Genomic DNA, 16337 nt, shown 5'->3' with positions numbered 1-16337 from the left:
GAAAAAAATGCATCTTTATTTCTTAATAAAATATTGGTGCCAAATATTGTGATAGGGCCATCATTTAAATGGTTTAATAACCGGTACAAATGGGCAAATAAATTACGTGGATTTTAATTATGGTAGCATGCATTATTTAAAAATTATAATGGCCGAAAACTGAAAAATAAGGATTTTTTTTCCAATTTTTTTCTTATTTTTCCATTAAAAAACATTTAGAATAGAATAATTATTGGCATAATGTACCACCCAAAGTAAGCCTAATTAGTGATAAAAAACACATTTAACACATTTCATTCTGATAAGTAGAGATAAAGTTATTGGCAAATTAATGTAAGGAGAGCTGAAAGGAGAAAATTGCTTGGATGCTGAAGGGGTAAAACCCCTCAGTTGTGAAGTGGTTAAGGTAGCCATACACTGGTCGATTTGCCATCAGATTCGACCAACAGATAGAGCCCTCTCTGATCGAATCTGAGCAGAGAGGGATCGTATGGCTGCCTTTACTGCAAACAGATTGTGAATCAATTTCAGCCGCTTCCCCGGGCCCCCGCATACATTACCTGCTCCGCCGGCGCGACTCCCCTGGTCTCTGCTGTCTTCTTCTCCGCTCTTGTCTGGTCTCCGGGTCTGGCATGCTTCACTTCTTTATGTCTGGGGGAAGTTTAAACAGTAGAGCGCCCTCTACTGTTTAAACTTCCTGCCGGGACAGGAAGAAGTGAAGCGTGATGGAGACCAGACCAGAGCGGAGAAGAAGAAGACAGCGGAGACCTGGGGAGTCGCGCCGGCAGAGCAGGTAATGTATTGCAGCTGTATTGCATCGGTCGTCGGGCACTTGAATGCAGCTAGCGTCGCGCTCCCTACCCGCGGGCGATCGACGGTAATTTCCCGCATGAAGCGATCGACGGAATCCAGAAATGTCCTAGTCTATTTAAGGGTGTTTTGGCCTTTTTGATATTGGTTATGATTAAGGACTTGAAACACATAAACTGGATGAAGCTTGTGCTGGTCTACATTATAAGTTAGTGGCACTGTAGACCCAGGTCATTAAAAACTAAATAGCACCAGTAAATAAAGTATCAAAAAATGTAACTACTTTTATTGGGGATGCATCCTTAAGCAACATGACTAAAAAACTAAAATATAGTTTTAAAAGTTCAATATAGAAATCTCTGTAGGAGATTATTGCCAGGTATCAGATAATTATATGCATACAGAATTAATTTGTTGTTAATTAGATAAATGCGCAATCTTGTATTTATAGTGTAATAAAATAAAGTGTGTCAGTGCCAAAAAAACAAAACAAAATATCCTCAAATACATGCTGGGAAAATAATGGTGACTCCTACAAACACTTAGCAGTATGCAAATAATTACAGTATGTGTATTGTTAAATTCTATAGCAATGGAACCTAAAATGTTATGAAATATTAACCCCGGTGTCTAACGAAAAAAGCAGTGAAGAGCATGTGGAACTTACCAGTAATGTGGGCAATGTGCCGCCAATAGTGAATCCTAAAAGACCCCCACCAGATACCCCAATGGAATTTTTTGACTGATTGTTTTGTCCTTGGGGTGCCTCTTGTCCCCTCTCCCTAAGAAGTACCTGCAACTCAGCTGAACCAAACATGCATATACTCTCATTGCCTGGCTGCAAACTGTCACAATTATTTTAGCCTGAAAATACTATAAGACCACATTTTTCCCTTTTGTTTGGAAGGGGAGAGTGGTAAAACAATATTTTGTACTTACACATTTAAAGGATCACAATCTTCCCTAAAACTGTACAAATGGAATACAAAGAAGATGTACATTTGTCCCTGAGTAAAATGCATTAGAAATTACTGTACTTTTTTTCCTTGGTCTCTGTCACTTACAGTAGACATTAATATAGTAGCTCCAAACTTGTTACCAACAGGTTTTGGACTAGTACATCTGTCAAGGGTGGATTTTCAAATCTCCCTCTATTTTTTCCAAAATCATTACCTGGAAAGGACCTTTGTAAAGATATCGGCCAGCCTCTTTCTTGTGTGCAAACTATTCTGGCAGAAATGTGCCACCGTTATACAGGTAGTGCTTTGGCAAATTCAATACTGTAAATCCTAAGACTCACAGATGAGGACATGGTGTTCTTGGATCTCTTCAGAAGTGCAAAAAAATCAATAATGATTTACAATTTCATTACTGATCAGGAGGTAATGTACAGTTTATTTAACATATTTCTGCTCTCTTATGCTTTAACTGTACTAAACCATGCTTTAAGAGCTGTTTCAGAATTTTTTTTATTTTTTTTTAGTATTTTTAAAGAATTGGTCACAACATATTGGATAGTCTGTGTGATAATTGTGTTGTAGATGAATAATTAAATACTGTGTAAAAAAAAGTGTCAGGTAAACAATCAATATCTTATAAAACGTTTTACTGTAAGTAAATGTTAAAAACATATGCAAAACAGCCTGTCAGGAGGATTTTAAATTACAATAATTAACCACTTAAGCCTATCTGGACGAACATTCTCGTCCAGATAGGCTGCGTGCACTCCCGCCGGCAGCCGTTAGCCCAGCAATCAACAAATGGGAATATAGCTCCCATTCATTGATTGAAGTTCCCCTCAGAAATACCGACAGCCTCTTATCAGAGGTTACGTTTTTTCTGAGTTAAAAAAAGTTTCCCGTCCTCATTCATGTTCCTGAGCATGGTCGTATGCTTCTAGGACTTTTTGACTGTGGCCATCTTGTGGCCAAATAGTAAAAGTACACCCACATCTATTTTTTATTAAATAAATACATTATTTTACATTTAAAATTAGCTGTTTAACTCCCACACCAAAAATTATCCAAATAAAATGTTTAATAAAAAAAAAATTAAAAAAATTACAATTGGAAAAAAAAGCATAAATACTTACCTAAGGGTCTGATCTTTTTAAATATGCATGTCAAAGGAGTATATTCATGTAATTTTTTTTTTATTATGGGCTTGTAAATAGTGATGGACGCAAATTGAAAAAATGCACCTTTATTTCTAAATAAAATATTGGCGCCATACATTGTGATAGGGACATAATTGAAATGGTGTTATAAGTGGGACAAATGGGCAAATAAAATACATGGGTTTTAATTACGGTAGCATGTATTAATTTCAAACTATAATTGCCAAAAACTGAGACATAATGATTTTTTTCCATTTCTTTCTTAATATTCCTGTTAAAATGGATTTAGAATAAAATAATTCTTAGCAAAATGTATCACCCAAAGAAAGTCTAATTGGTGGCGGAAAAAACATGATATAGATCAATTCATTGTGATGAGTAGTGATAAAGTTCTTAGCAAATGAATGGGAGGTGAAAGTTGCTCAGATGCAAAAAATGAACAACCCTGTGGGCTGAAGTGGTTAACACTTGATTCTAAATGTGCTAAATGGAGGTATTTTCTTCATATTTTTTGCTTTCAAACTGAACTTTGGACAGTCATCTCATGAAAGCATCTTTTAAAAAAAGGAGTTTACTTTTCAATATCCCCTCCCTGACCTGCATGTTTTGTGGCTGCCACTACTCAGTAAGCACAAACACGAAAATTACATCTAGAAAATGAATAATCTGATTGGTTGCTATGATAAAATACAAAAATATTTGATTTATTTGGTGCAAACAAATAAAGCATTTGAACCAAAGTCAGTGAAAATCATATATAAAACTAGAAATAAATGTGGAGTGGTTACCAACACTGTCATTTTTTCAGGCTTTGGGGAATAATCACTATAGTTACTAATACTTATTACATATATACAGTTTATATTGCTTTTGGGTGACAGTTTTGGAACAATCCCGGCCAGGCAGCCTGCCTGGATCTATAGAGTAGTGGGGGGGAAAAGGGAGGATGAATAAGAAGCAATCCAATGTGTGAGTTTCAGTGAATGAATAAGGAATCTTGGAAGACGGTAGAGGTCAGTTGTTGGTGATCCAGCATAGTGGGGCATCTATAATTATCAGACCGCCACCCACCTAATTATGAGAGTACAAATTTTATTTCAAGACAGTTGTATTCATTTTTCCACAATGGTTCCTATCCCCCTTAAAAACAAACACAGCCAACTTGATGAGGAGTGCTCCTCTAGATGGACTAACCAACTCACTTGCATACCATTCAAAGCAACCAAACATGAATCAATTAACAAATCGTTTCAGATGTATTTGGATTTATCCGTATACAAGAAGATCAAACCACCGATTTTTCTGTACAGTTCAATCTTAATTGTCAATAGTAACCAATTTCACTGAACTAAGATAATGCTATATCAGATCTTATCTTGGGTTGTGTTGTTTATCCATTGCCAGGTTATATATATGCAGTATGAGTTGAACCATCACTTAGCAGTTATGGTAAATCCCCTTTCAAAATGCCGGCTTGCAAAGTCCACATTTGTGGTATCAACGCCTCTTTATAGAAGGCACTTGCACTAGCTTTGCCGATAGTTTGCTGCATCCGTAGCACTGACCAATCCTTGTAACATTAGAACAGCTTGCGCCCTCTGTGTCTTATCCTTTCACCACGGCGTCCTGTGGCTATACAAGTCCCTGCAAGGATTAGCATCTGCGTGTCAGAAAATAATATTAATGCAGAGAAATTATCCCCATCTTGCTTTAAGCTGATTATCTATGTTTTAAAATGTTTTGCAGATTATTTGAGTGAATTTTATGATTTTATGATTATAAGCAGAGTTCTTCTTTAATCAGTTAGATTGTTGGTTAGAGTAAGCCTTAATGTCATTTTCTTCAGTAAGCTGTTTGTTCCCTGTACAAGGTTATGTTTTTATTATGATAGCACTGGAGAAATGTATGAACTATATTCAGTTTTTGCTGCAATGCAATGCGCTTATGCAAGGCCAAACACAAGCACTGCAGAAGCTAAGCCTGCTATACGCTGATATATTAATCCTGTATAGAGATCATGTATAGTGATCATAGAGTTATTCATTAATGAGTTGATCAATAATAGACTTATATAATAAGGTAAATACGTTTGCTTTCTATATATTTTAGCATGTATTAAAACAGATGGCTGTTTTTTATGAATACAAAAGCAAAACAATAAACCATGTGAACAAGACAGTACAACCTGTGACCACAAGGGGCGTTCAGGAAATCCCCGTTAATTAATGATGTACTAAAGAACATGCCCAGTTCCTAGATTAAGTTAAGAACATACGGATATATCTTGGCATCCATCAGATCCAGAAAGATGTCAAAGAACACCACTTGGGTCAAATGATCTAATTAAAATGTTATTGATGTAATTTTGATTAGAACAGACTTCGATTGCTCACGTTAATAAGCTAAGTAGCGTCATATATGTACGCACCTGCTGCTCAGATAACCCGATAGTTTAAAATGTCACAAAATGGCAGAATGTACCAGTTAAAAATAAGTTTGGATTTTGTGCGTCACCATAAATCCCCTAAAAGACGCCATTTCAGAAACTTTCAATAAAAAGGCCTGGCAGGCTAGCATATTTTATCATTGAGCCTGAAACTCTACTGAGATCGACTGAGGCACTACCTTCCGCTGTGATTCTGGAACACAAGAGAGGTAATATGCATTATTCTTGGTGAATTTATTGACAATAGCTTATACAAACGTTAAAGATATACAATCAGTAAGCATTACTATTTAAATGCAATTGCAAGCTTAGGGACAACTACCTAGCTTTGATTGATTAAGAGATATCTACTTAAAGTTCTTTATACAAGAATAGAACTCTATATATCATTTTTTAAGGATACAGCTATATTTGTGTGTACCATACACTGTACAATCTCGAGATAACAATTATCGATGGAAGTTTAAATCTACTGACGAAGAATTGCTATATTGATATGGACTTGTTTCACTTAAATAACTTTGAAAATGTATTTTGGGTGATGGACAACAACTGGAGAAATGTATCTTCCTGTATATATGCTTTATCTATTTTTTATATCAATATATATTTATAAGATTTAACAGATGACTGTTGCATAATTTTTCCAGAGGTAAACCTGTTAACCTATAAATATTCTGTTTATAGTGAGCTACGCACCCACTACTGACTAATCTTGACTATGACGACTTTTTAGACTTGCCTTTTAAGTAGTTTATAATCATTTAAGGCATATATCGCTAAGATATTTGACATGTGGTTTGCGTTGTGATGAGAGCCAACCTCGAATAGCCCAGAGCGGGAAACTCAATGTTCACTCTTCCAGTCAACTTACGCGTTACACCTACTTTGATGTAGGCTTCTTCAGTGTGTCATGTTCTGGCTTCAAGAAAGGGGGGTACCTCTCCTGCCTTTTTATTCTCCATGGGTTACCATTACTTAACCAGTTTATTGCCTTCTTTCCTTTAGTACTGCAGCCAATGCCACATTTGTTACAAGGATATACAGTTCACCTTAGCATGGAAAATACATTGCAGGGTTTGATCTCTGTGGCTCTCCACATCCCATACTTTTACTATTATTCATGCATGTACATTCATCTGATGATAACTTTTCTTATCAAACCACACATCCTAAGCTGTTGTGATAGCAAAATGACAATGAGATGGAAATAGGTAACATGCACCATGTAAGCAAGCATTAGGAAAAACTGTAAAACTCAAAGTCAGTACTTTACCATATCTAATACCAAAGTTCTCTTGTGTTTTTTAAAAATCACAATATTCTATTAATGTTTCATATAATTGCAGTGAAGCACAAATGGTAGGTGGTAATGTCCTTTGTTTGATTTTTTTTCCTTGTATTAAATAGGCTGTAGAAACAAAACAGATATAAACACTTTCTGGACAAAGACTGAGGTAAGCACAGACTTAGTTTAATATTTCTGAATAAAAGCATATATTTTGAACTTACATGAGCGGAAAATCATTTCTTTTTGTTTCTATGTACTTTTTTTACACAGTATCTTAACCACTTCACCCCAAAGGCGTTTTTACCCTAACGGATAAGAGCAATTTTCACCTTTCAGTGCTTATCCCTTTCATTTTCTGATAGCTTAATCACTACTAATCACAATGAAATGATCTATATCTTGTTTTTTTTCACCACCAATTGGGCTTTTTGGGGTTGATATTTGTTTTCAGTAATTACCGTATTTGTTGCCGTATAAGACGCACTTTTTCTCCCCCAAAAATGGGGAGAAAAAGTCCCTGCGTCTTATACGGCAAAGGCAGGGAATCCCCGACTTAATAACGCCCGCTGATACGAACCGCGACCCGCCGCCACGTCAGGGATTCCCTGCCTTTCTGTGCCTGCCTTCCTTCCCCCTGCCTGAGTCTCCTGGCCCCCCATAGAGTGTCAATAGCGGCAGCAACTTACCTTTGGCAGGATGTAGCAATATTTGGCTTATTTGTAGCAATAAGTATCGGTAGCTTACCTCCGCAGTGCGCCCGCGATGACTGCAGACATCCATCTTCCAGGCACTTCTCGCTCTAGTGACCGGCTTTGAACTGCGCATCATCAGTTCAAGCCGGTCACTAGAGCGAGAAGTGCCTGGAAGACGGATGTCTGCAGTCATCGTGGGCGCACTGCGGAGGTAAGCTACCGCTACTTATACCTACACCTGGGGGGGCCAGATAAGCAGGGGGAGGCAGAGGAGGCTAGCGGGGGGCAGCGAATCATCTAGGATCAGCGCGGGAGCCTGCCAAAGGTAAGTTGCCGCCGCTATTGACACTCCATGGGGGGCCAGGAGACTCAGGCAAGGGGGGCAAATGAGGACACATGGGGGCACCGGATGACATATGGGGGGCACTGGAGCACACATGAGGGGGCACAGCAAGACACAGGGGGGCACAGCAAGACACATAGGGGCACATGAGCACACACAGGACACATGGGGGGGGGGCACAGGAGAACATATAAAGACAAAGAAGGACACATGGGGGCACAGGAGGACACATGGGGGCACATGAGGACACATGGGGATATGGGGGGCACAGGAGCACACATGAGGACACACAGGACGACATGTACAAGATGCTCCTGGAATATGGACGCACCAGGTTTAGTATTTTTTTTCCCTGGTTTTTGCCCTCTAAACGTGGGTGCGTCTTATATTCCGGAGCATCTTATACGGCGCGAAATATGGGTACTTTATTTTCCATGCATTTTAAAGGGAAAAACAAGGAAAAAAAATACACTATTTCTCCAATTTTATCCCCTATAGTTTTAATATAAACACTGCTACTGTGCATAAAACCCACACATTTCATCTGCCTATTTGTCCTGGTTATCACAAGATTTTAAGTATGTCCCTAGTACAAAGTAACAATATAGTATTTGGAAATAAAGGTGTATTTTTTCTTTGGTGTTTTTTTCCCCCCACTATTTTCATCTGCACGGGAATGCACGTGCACACGCGGGGGTTTGCACGTGCATGCACACAGCGGCAGCACTGTCTGACTTATAAAAAAACCTGGAGCAATTAAGAGGCTATAGCAGGACGTTTTTATAAGTCAGCTTGTCATTAAGTGGTTAAGAATGTGATATGAAAAAGAAAATATGTATATATATATATATATATATATATATATATATATATATATATATATATTGTTATACATATGAAACACACACACACACACATTTACTCTCCCTCTCTTTCTCAGACACACACTGCATATATCTGCACAGTTCAATAATCTTATTTATCTCTTTCCCCCAGCACACACAATATATTATCCAGTGTCAGGTCTGGATGCAGCCCTTGAGGTATAGCAACAATAACAGTTATTTGCTATACTGTGCTGACAAAGCATTCAGTGATTCACATCCTCGGTTTCACCAACCTTAAAACATTAGAATGTAAATATTGGTCCTGAGGCACAGTAAATGATTGACCAGAGTTCTTTTTATATGGGAAAAATACTGGTGCAGAATTAAAATGATTAATTGCCCACATATGTGTCGACAGGCCAATTTCACAAAAGGGAAAAAACCTCAGGACATTGCTCCCCCAACTTCATTCGATCTGCTAATAATGGAACTCTGCATCAAATATCTTCTGTTTCTCTCAGTCCCCTAGCTCTAAAGAAATTTGCCTTAAATTATCCTACGTAGACAAACCTATGGTTTGTTGAGTAAAAAAAAAAGGAATAATAAATAACTACACCCAAAGCAAATAAAGTAAATCTGGTATGTCACTAGATACATAAAATGCCATTTGGTATATTATGAAAGGCAATGCTATGTAATTAGTATATATCACACAATACATTTAAAGCGGAATATAACTCAGAATTTCTTCTTTGCTCTAAAAGAATATTCACAGCATATTATATACAACCAGCATTTTTCTTTTTACTAGAACATCATTCAAAGGGTTAACACAGGCTTTAGAAGCTTCAATGCCTTCAGAGCTGGCCGCATTCGAATGTTAAACAATGTAATCTTGTGTTTACTTAAATGTATCAAGTGTGGAATGTGACACATTCTCTGACTGTGCAGAAGCTAGTGGACACAGAGAGAGAGTCAAAGCTTGTCTGCCTGAATGAATGAATTAATAAAAACAGTTAATAAAATGCAAAGTCAGCTCAAAAAGCATAAAACTGTACTTTTGGGAACCTATAACTTATTAATGAATAATAATACTTATGCACAAATGCAAATATGATAACCGTATGGCATATAAAAAGTAGGAAAACATGTTTTTATTGAATTTAATGCCAGGGTTTTAAACCGCTTTAATCTTACATAGGCTGCATCCAAAGATATTAGCAGGACAGCCAGGTAACTGATATTGTTTAAGGCCCCTTTCACACTTACTGCATTGATCTGCGTTGCAGTCTGCTCCCACGCTGCTTACATGTTGCAATGGCCATTAGTCTCAATAAGACTATTCACACTACCAGCGGGGCAACATGATGCGGCGGAAGTTGCTTAATCAACTCTAGGCTTCTGCAAACTCTGCAGTGTGTTGCCGCATGATGATGCCTACCACATGGATTATGCAGCAATGCAAGTCTAAGGTGATACATGGTGATGTGCTAAGCATGCACGAACGATTGCAGTAGCATAGTGTGCATGTGTAGAGTTACGGTAAAGAAATGATGTACTTTCTGTCCAGCCTGTCTGTACACTCTGCCGCAGGGTAATGTGAAAGAGGACATGGTGTGGTGCAATTGTCTTGCCTCAGGCATTCCTGCCTCAGGACAATCGCTCCGCACCAAGTGTGAAAGTAGCCAAAAAGGAAATTAAAATGGCAGCCTCCATATCCCTTTCACTTTGGGTTCCCTTTAAAATGTGAATCCTTCATTAGTTGTGCTCTCAGATATTTCCGATCAGATTGTACAGAACCCATATGTTGCTATTAGGGATGTTCATTTGGATTTCGTGGAATTGAAATGTCTAAATTTCCGATCGGAAATACGAATTTCCAATCGGAACTTGGAAAACGGAACTAGGAAATCGGATTTCTGCAGAAATACTGCATTACTGCAATTTGGTAGTTTTAGCCCAATCACAAAATTCAAAATCAATGGACCAATCAGAAAATGCAGAAACAGCTTCAAAGTATTTGGCCAGAGAATGCAAAACATGACAAAAAAAACACTACTTGGAAATCCGTATTCGTAAATCGGAAACTGATCGGAAATGCATGGAATTGGTAATCTGCATAGGCGGAAATCGGAATTTCTGCGGAATCGGAAATCGACATTTCATACCATCCCTAGTTGCTATCTCACATGTGATATCAGAACTATGCATCAACAACTTCATAAACACCTCTCAGGCCAAGTGCACACCAAATCCGCTAGCAGATGCTCAAAATGCTAGAGGTTCTTGGAGCAGATTTCAGAGCGATTCTAGGCATGTTTAGAGACGTTTTCTAAGCATGCCTAGCGTTTTCTGGAGCATTTTTGTGTAGCAGATTTCAAATATTGTTACAGCAAAGCTGTTACTGCACAGCTTCTGTAACAAAAATGTCTGGAAAACCGCTCTGATCTTGCGTTTTTCAGAAAGGTTTGAGCTTTTCCTATTCTTTACATTGAGGTAGAAATGCTTCTGCAAACCGCAAAAGTGCTGCAGGACCCACGTTTGCGGTTTGCTAAAAAACGCAAACCGCCGGTGTGCACCAGCCCATTTAAATACATTAGCCAAGCGTTTTCCAAGGCAGAATCGGTTTGCGGATCGCCTCAAAAACCACTTGGTGTGCACCAGGCCTCACTCTCTTTCTCTTTGAAAGAAATGATCACTGTGAATTTGATTTTATGTATTTCTAAGTCAAACTTAACAATACTGAATCTTTAGAGTACTATCTTGGGAGGCTGCATGTCAGAAGTTTGCAGACTCGCAGCCTCAGGGGTGATTTGCAAGATGAAAACATGGCAGGTGATTATAACATTAGAGGAAAAGAGGTGAATATGTGATATTATTCACTGGAGGTTCGCTTTAACATGGACATCAATTTTTGTGATAAAATTGCTTAATGAGTAACATATTTTCTGTTAAAATTCTACACTAAAATGGGGCAGCAGAAATCAAGCTCAAGAGTCGACTCCATTATAGCCTTAATCGGTCTGAATCAAACTTGTACAGGAAAAGGCAAGTGACAGGGACAGTGGTAGCTCACAATGTTAGCAATAGCTACCAAAATATATCAATTAGGAAAATATCAATGACCTCATTAACAGATCTTTGTAAGAGCAGTGTAAGGGAGAGATCTCTGTACAATTAGTGCCATTAGCACATTTCCCTACAGATTTATAGACAGTACATATATATGCAAAGAAAAAAGAAAAGCGTGCACCTTCCGTCAAAAACTGTGGTATATTTATTGATCCGAGTTTGCAGCACAAAAGTGTAGGTATCGGAGATTAAAAAAAACAACAAGTGAAGAGGGGTACCTCATACATAGTTGTACCGGTTGCTGGTGCTGGAGGTGGGAGTGGGGATAACAGTGGGCCTAGCGACGATCGTTTCGCGTCCACACGGATGCTTGGTCACGCTGCGTTCCAAGGGAGAGATCTCTGTACAATTAGTGCCATTAGCACATTTCCCTACAGATTTATAGACAGGGTCTACAAAGCTACCATACCAATGAAGACTTGCTAGTAGTCTAAGCTAATCAACACTAAGCATTATTGTTCCATAACTGTTATAAAAATATCAGATGTGAGATGGTTCATTTGGGAACTGACCCTGCAAAAGGGAAGGTTAGGTTTATCTGAAGTGTAACTTTGACATATTTTTGGGCACATTGATGCAAAAGAATAGAGCTGAATAAACCCCATCAGCTATTGATAGGAAAAGATGAAAATTACCTTTGAATTGCTGCCACTTTTTGAATTTTTTTTCCCTCACATGTTGACCTAGATCATGCTTCAAGCACGAGCATTAAACTTCAACTAGGACAGAGTATTCTTGTCTTCTGATTGGCCAGTACTAGAATGCTTGAGAGAGTACTTCCTGTCATAAAACAATATGTAGAAAAACAGCTGATGATTGCAAAACCTGATGGAGCAGATTTTAATTAACAACAATAAGCAGATGGGATGGCAAAGCATAGTGTCAAGGTAGCCATTAATCAGAGCCCCCAGATACCTCTGTCTGTCCTTCCTTAAACACTTTTTGGGTTGTTAAATGCAAATTTCAGTTCTGCGTACTAAATATATTTTAACCAACAAAACATCTATGGACATTCGTATACCCTTGTGTATGCAGTCATTTAATGTGTATGCAGTAATTTATTACTCTTAAAAAGGGAAATGGAGTGTCTGTCTTACATTTAGTTTTCTTTAGTGAGCATCAAGTACCTGTTAAGTTAATCATTTGGTGTGTATAATGGGAAAATGCCGTTATTCCATACTGTATATGGCACTCTGTGGATTAATTTCCATTTTCATATAGCAATGGTAAATGTATTATGTTATCTGCAAGATACCCAGCTACACGCAATATTGATTAACTGTCTAGAAGAATCATTTTCATAAAGCATCACCTGGGAGTAATCCCATATGCTCTGCTGCAGATGATCATTGTCATGTATCATAACTACTTTTTAACGTGTTACTTGGAAAAGACATCATGAAGGGAACACGCAAAGCATAAACTGAGCCTAATTTGCGCACTATATAGGTACAGACTCATGCCAAGTGACCATATGCATGTTGTATTAAAGAAGGCTATAGTATCAAATTGATTTGCTATGTACACAGACACAACAAGACAAGAAACACTATCAAATAAATGGAGAGTACCGGTAATTACCTATCTCGCCTAAACGTGAGCTCTCCAAATACTAGTGTATGCACATTTATAAGACTAAAGTGAATCCTGGTCATCTGCAGCGGCAATTTGCTTGTCCACTAGCAGGAGAAAATGTTGCACTGATATATTTACATTGAGTAGTGGTGTTTTTTTATACATTTTCATAAACATTTTTTGTCAAAAAACAAAAAGGTTTTACAACATCACTACAATGTTTTTACTGATTTTAATTTTGTAACTACTTGTCGCACTGCAGAAAGGTTAGTACTAGTCTGCAAAGGGTAAAATGTGGTGGTGGCATGGGGCTTATGGTGTTTGTAGGTGAGGGACACTATTTTTAAACTTTGTTTTCTAAATGTAACCACTTGCCGACCGCCCCCAGCCGATGGGCGGCGGCAAAGACTGGGCCTAAACGACTGCAATACGCCCATCGGCGGAGGCGGGCGTGGTTATGCGGCTATCGCGTCATTCGTGACGCGATCAGCCGCCGGCGACTGCCTCCGCCCAAGTCGCGCTGTAACCCGCCGGCCGTTTGGAAGCGTCTGCGGGTTACTAGCACCCGGATCGCCGCATGACAAACGTACAATAGGTTTTGTAATGTATACAAAGCCTATTATACAGGCTGCCTCCTGCCCTGGTGGTCCCAGTGTCCAAGGGACCACCAGGGCAGGTTGCAGCCACCCTAGTCTGCACCCAAGCACACTGATTTCCCCCCCTGCCCCCTGATCGCCCACAGCACCCCTCAGACCCCCCATGCCCACCCCCCCAGACCACTGTTTGCACCCAGTCACCCCCCTAATCACCAATCAATCACTCCCTGTCACTATCTGTCAACGCTATTTTTTTTAACCCTAAACTGCCCCCTGCTCCCTCCTGATCACCCCCCACCCCTCAGATTCTCCCCAGACCCCCCCCCCCGACCCCCCAGTGTACTGTATTCCTCTATCCCCCTTGTAATAACCCACTGATCACCTGTCAATCACCTGTCAATCACCTGTCAATCACCCGTCAATCACCCCCTGTCACTGCCACCCATCAATCAGCCCCTAACCCGCCCCTTGTGGGAAATCTGATCACCCACCCACACCAATAGATCGCCCGCAGATCCGACATCAGATCACCACCCAAGTGCAGTGTTTACATCTGTTCTCTCCTCTAAACACCCACTAATTACCAATCAATCACCCATCAATCACCCCCTATCACCACCTGTCACTGTTACCCATCAGATTAGACCCTAATCTGCCGCTTGCGGGCACCCAATCACCCGCCCACACGCTCAGATTGCCCTCAGACCCCCCATTATCAATTCGCCAGTGCATTATTTACATTTGTTCTTCCCTGTAATAACCCACTGATCACCTGTCAATCACCTGTCAATCACCTTTAAATCACCCATCAATCACCCCCGTCACTGCCACCCATCAATCACCCCCTGTCACTGCCACCCATCAATCAGCTCCTAACCTGCCCCTTGCGGGCAATCTGATCACCCACCCACACCAATAGATCGCCCGCAGATCCGACATCAGATCACCTCCCAATTGCAGTGTTTACATCTGTTCTCTCTTCTAAACACCCACTAATTACCCATCAATCACCCCCTATCACCACCTGTCACTGTTACCCATTAGATTAGACCCTAATCTGCCCCTTGCGGGCACCCAATCACCCGTCCACATGCTCAGATTGCCCTCAGACCCCCCTTATCAATTCGCCAGTGCATTATTTACATCTGTTCTTCCCTGTAATAATCCACTGATCACCTGTCAATCACCTGTCAATCACCCCCTGTCACTGCCACCCATCAATCACCCCCTGTCACTGCCACCCATCAATCAGCCCCTAACCTGCTCCTTGCGGGCAATCTGATCACCCACCCACACCAACCATCATATTGCTCCAGACCTACCCTCAGATCACCTCCAAAGTGCATTGTTTACATCTGTTCTGCCATCTAATCACCCACTGATCACCCATCAATCAGCCCCTGTCACTGATACCCATCAGATTACACCCCTATCTGCCCCTAGGGCACCCAATCACCCGCCCATACCCTCAGAACGCCCTCAGACCCCAGCCCTGATCACCTCGCCAGTGCATTGCTTGCATCTATTTCCCCCCTCTAATCACACCTTGAGACACCCATCAATCACCTCCTGTCACCACCTGTCACCCCCTAGCACACCTACCCATCAGATCAGGCCCTAATTTGCCCCGTGTGGGCTCCTGATCACTCGGCAAAACCCTCAGATCCCCCTCAGACCCCCTTCCGATCACCTCCCCAGTGCATTGATTGCATCTATTTTCCCCTCTAACCACCCCCTGAGACACCCATCAATCACCTCCTGTCACCCCCCTAGCACTCCTATCCATCAGATCAGGCCCAATACAACCTGTCATCTAAGAGGCCACCCTGCTTATGACCGGTTCCACAAAATTTGCCCCCTCATAGACCACCTGTCATCAAAATTTGCAGATGCTTATACCCCTGAACAGTCATTTTGAGAAATTTGGTTTCCAGACTACTCACGGTTTTGGGCCCGTAAAATGCCAGGGCAGTATAGGAACCCCACAAGTGACCCCATTTTAGAAAGAAGACACCCCAAGGTATTCTGTTAGATGTATGATGAGTTTATAGAAGACTTTATTTTTTGTCACACGTTAGCGGAAATTGATTTGTATTGGTTTTTTTTCACAAAGTGTCATTTTCTGCTAACTTGTGACAAAAAAAATCTTCTATGAACTCACCATACTCCTAACAGAATACCTTGGGGTGTCTTCTTTCTAAAATGGGGTCACTTGTGGGGTTCCTATACTGCCCTGGCATTTTAGGGGCCCTAAACCGTGAAAAATGACCTGTGAATAGGACGTTAGGCCCCTTAGCGCACCTAGGTTGCAAAAAAGTGTCACACATTTGGTATCGCCGTACTCAGAAGAAGTAGTATAATGTGTTTTGGGGTGTATTTTTATACATACCCATGCTGGGTGGGAGAAATCTCTCTGTAAATGGACAATTGTGTGTAAAAAAAAAAATCAAAAAATTGTCATTTACAGAGATATTTCTCCCACCCAGCATCTGTATGTGTAAAAATACAC

The 16337-nt window shown here is 40.2% G+C and overlaps 1 long non-coding RNA gene across 2 annotated transcripts in view; it reads left to right on the top strand.

The window, feature by feature from the left end:
* LOC137553873 (uncharacterized) overlaps positions 1–16337 on the top strand; it is a 56683-nt gene that overhangs the window by 13865 nt on the left and 26481 nt on the right. For both annotated transcript variants that reach the window (XR_011027301.1, XR_011027303.1), the window contains exon 3: positions 6783–6829. This is a non-coding gene — a long non-coding RNA (uncharacterized lncRNA). The remainder of the gene's footprint in view (positions 1–6782; positions 6830–16337) is intronic.

This window comes from Hyperolius riggenbachi, chromosome 1 (genome assembly GCF_040937935.1).
Source record: "Hyperolius riggenbachi isolate aHypRig1 chromosome 1, aHypRig1.pri, whole genome shotgun sequence".
Lineage (NCBI taxonomy): Eukaryota > Metazoa > Chordata > Amphibia > Anura > Hyperoliidae > Hyperolius > Hyperolius riggenbachi.
This window is presented reverse-complemented; position numbering and strand designations above follow the sequence as displayed.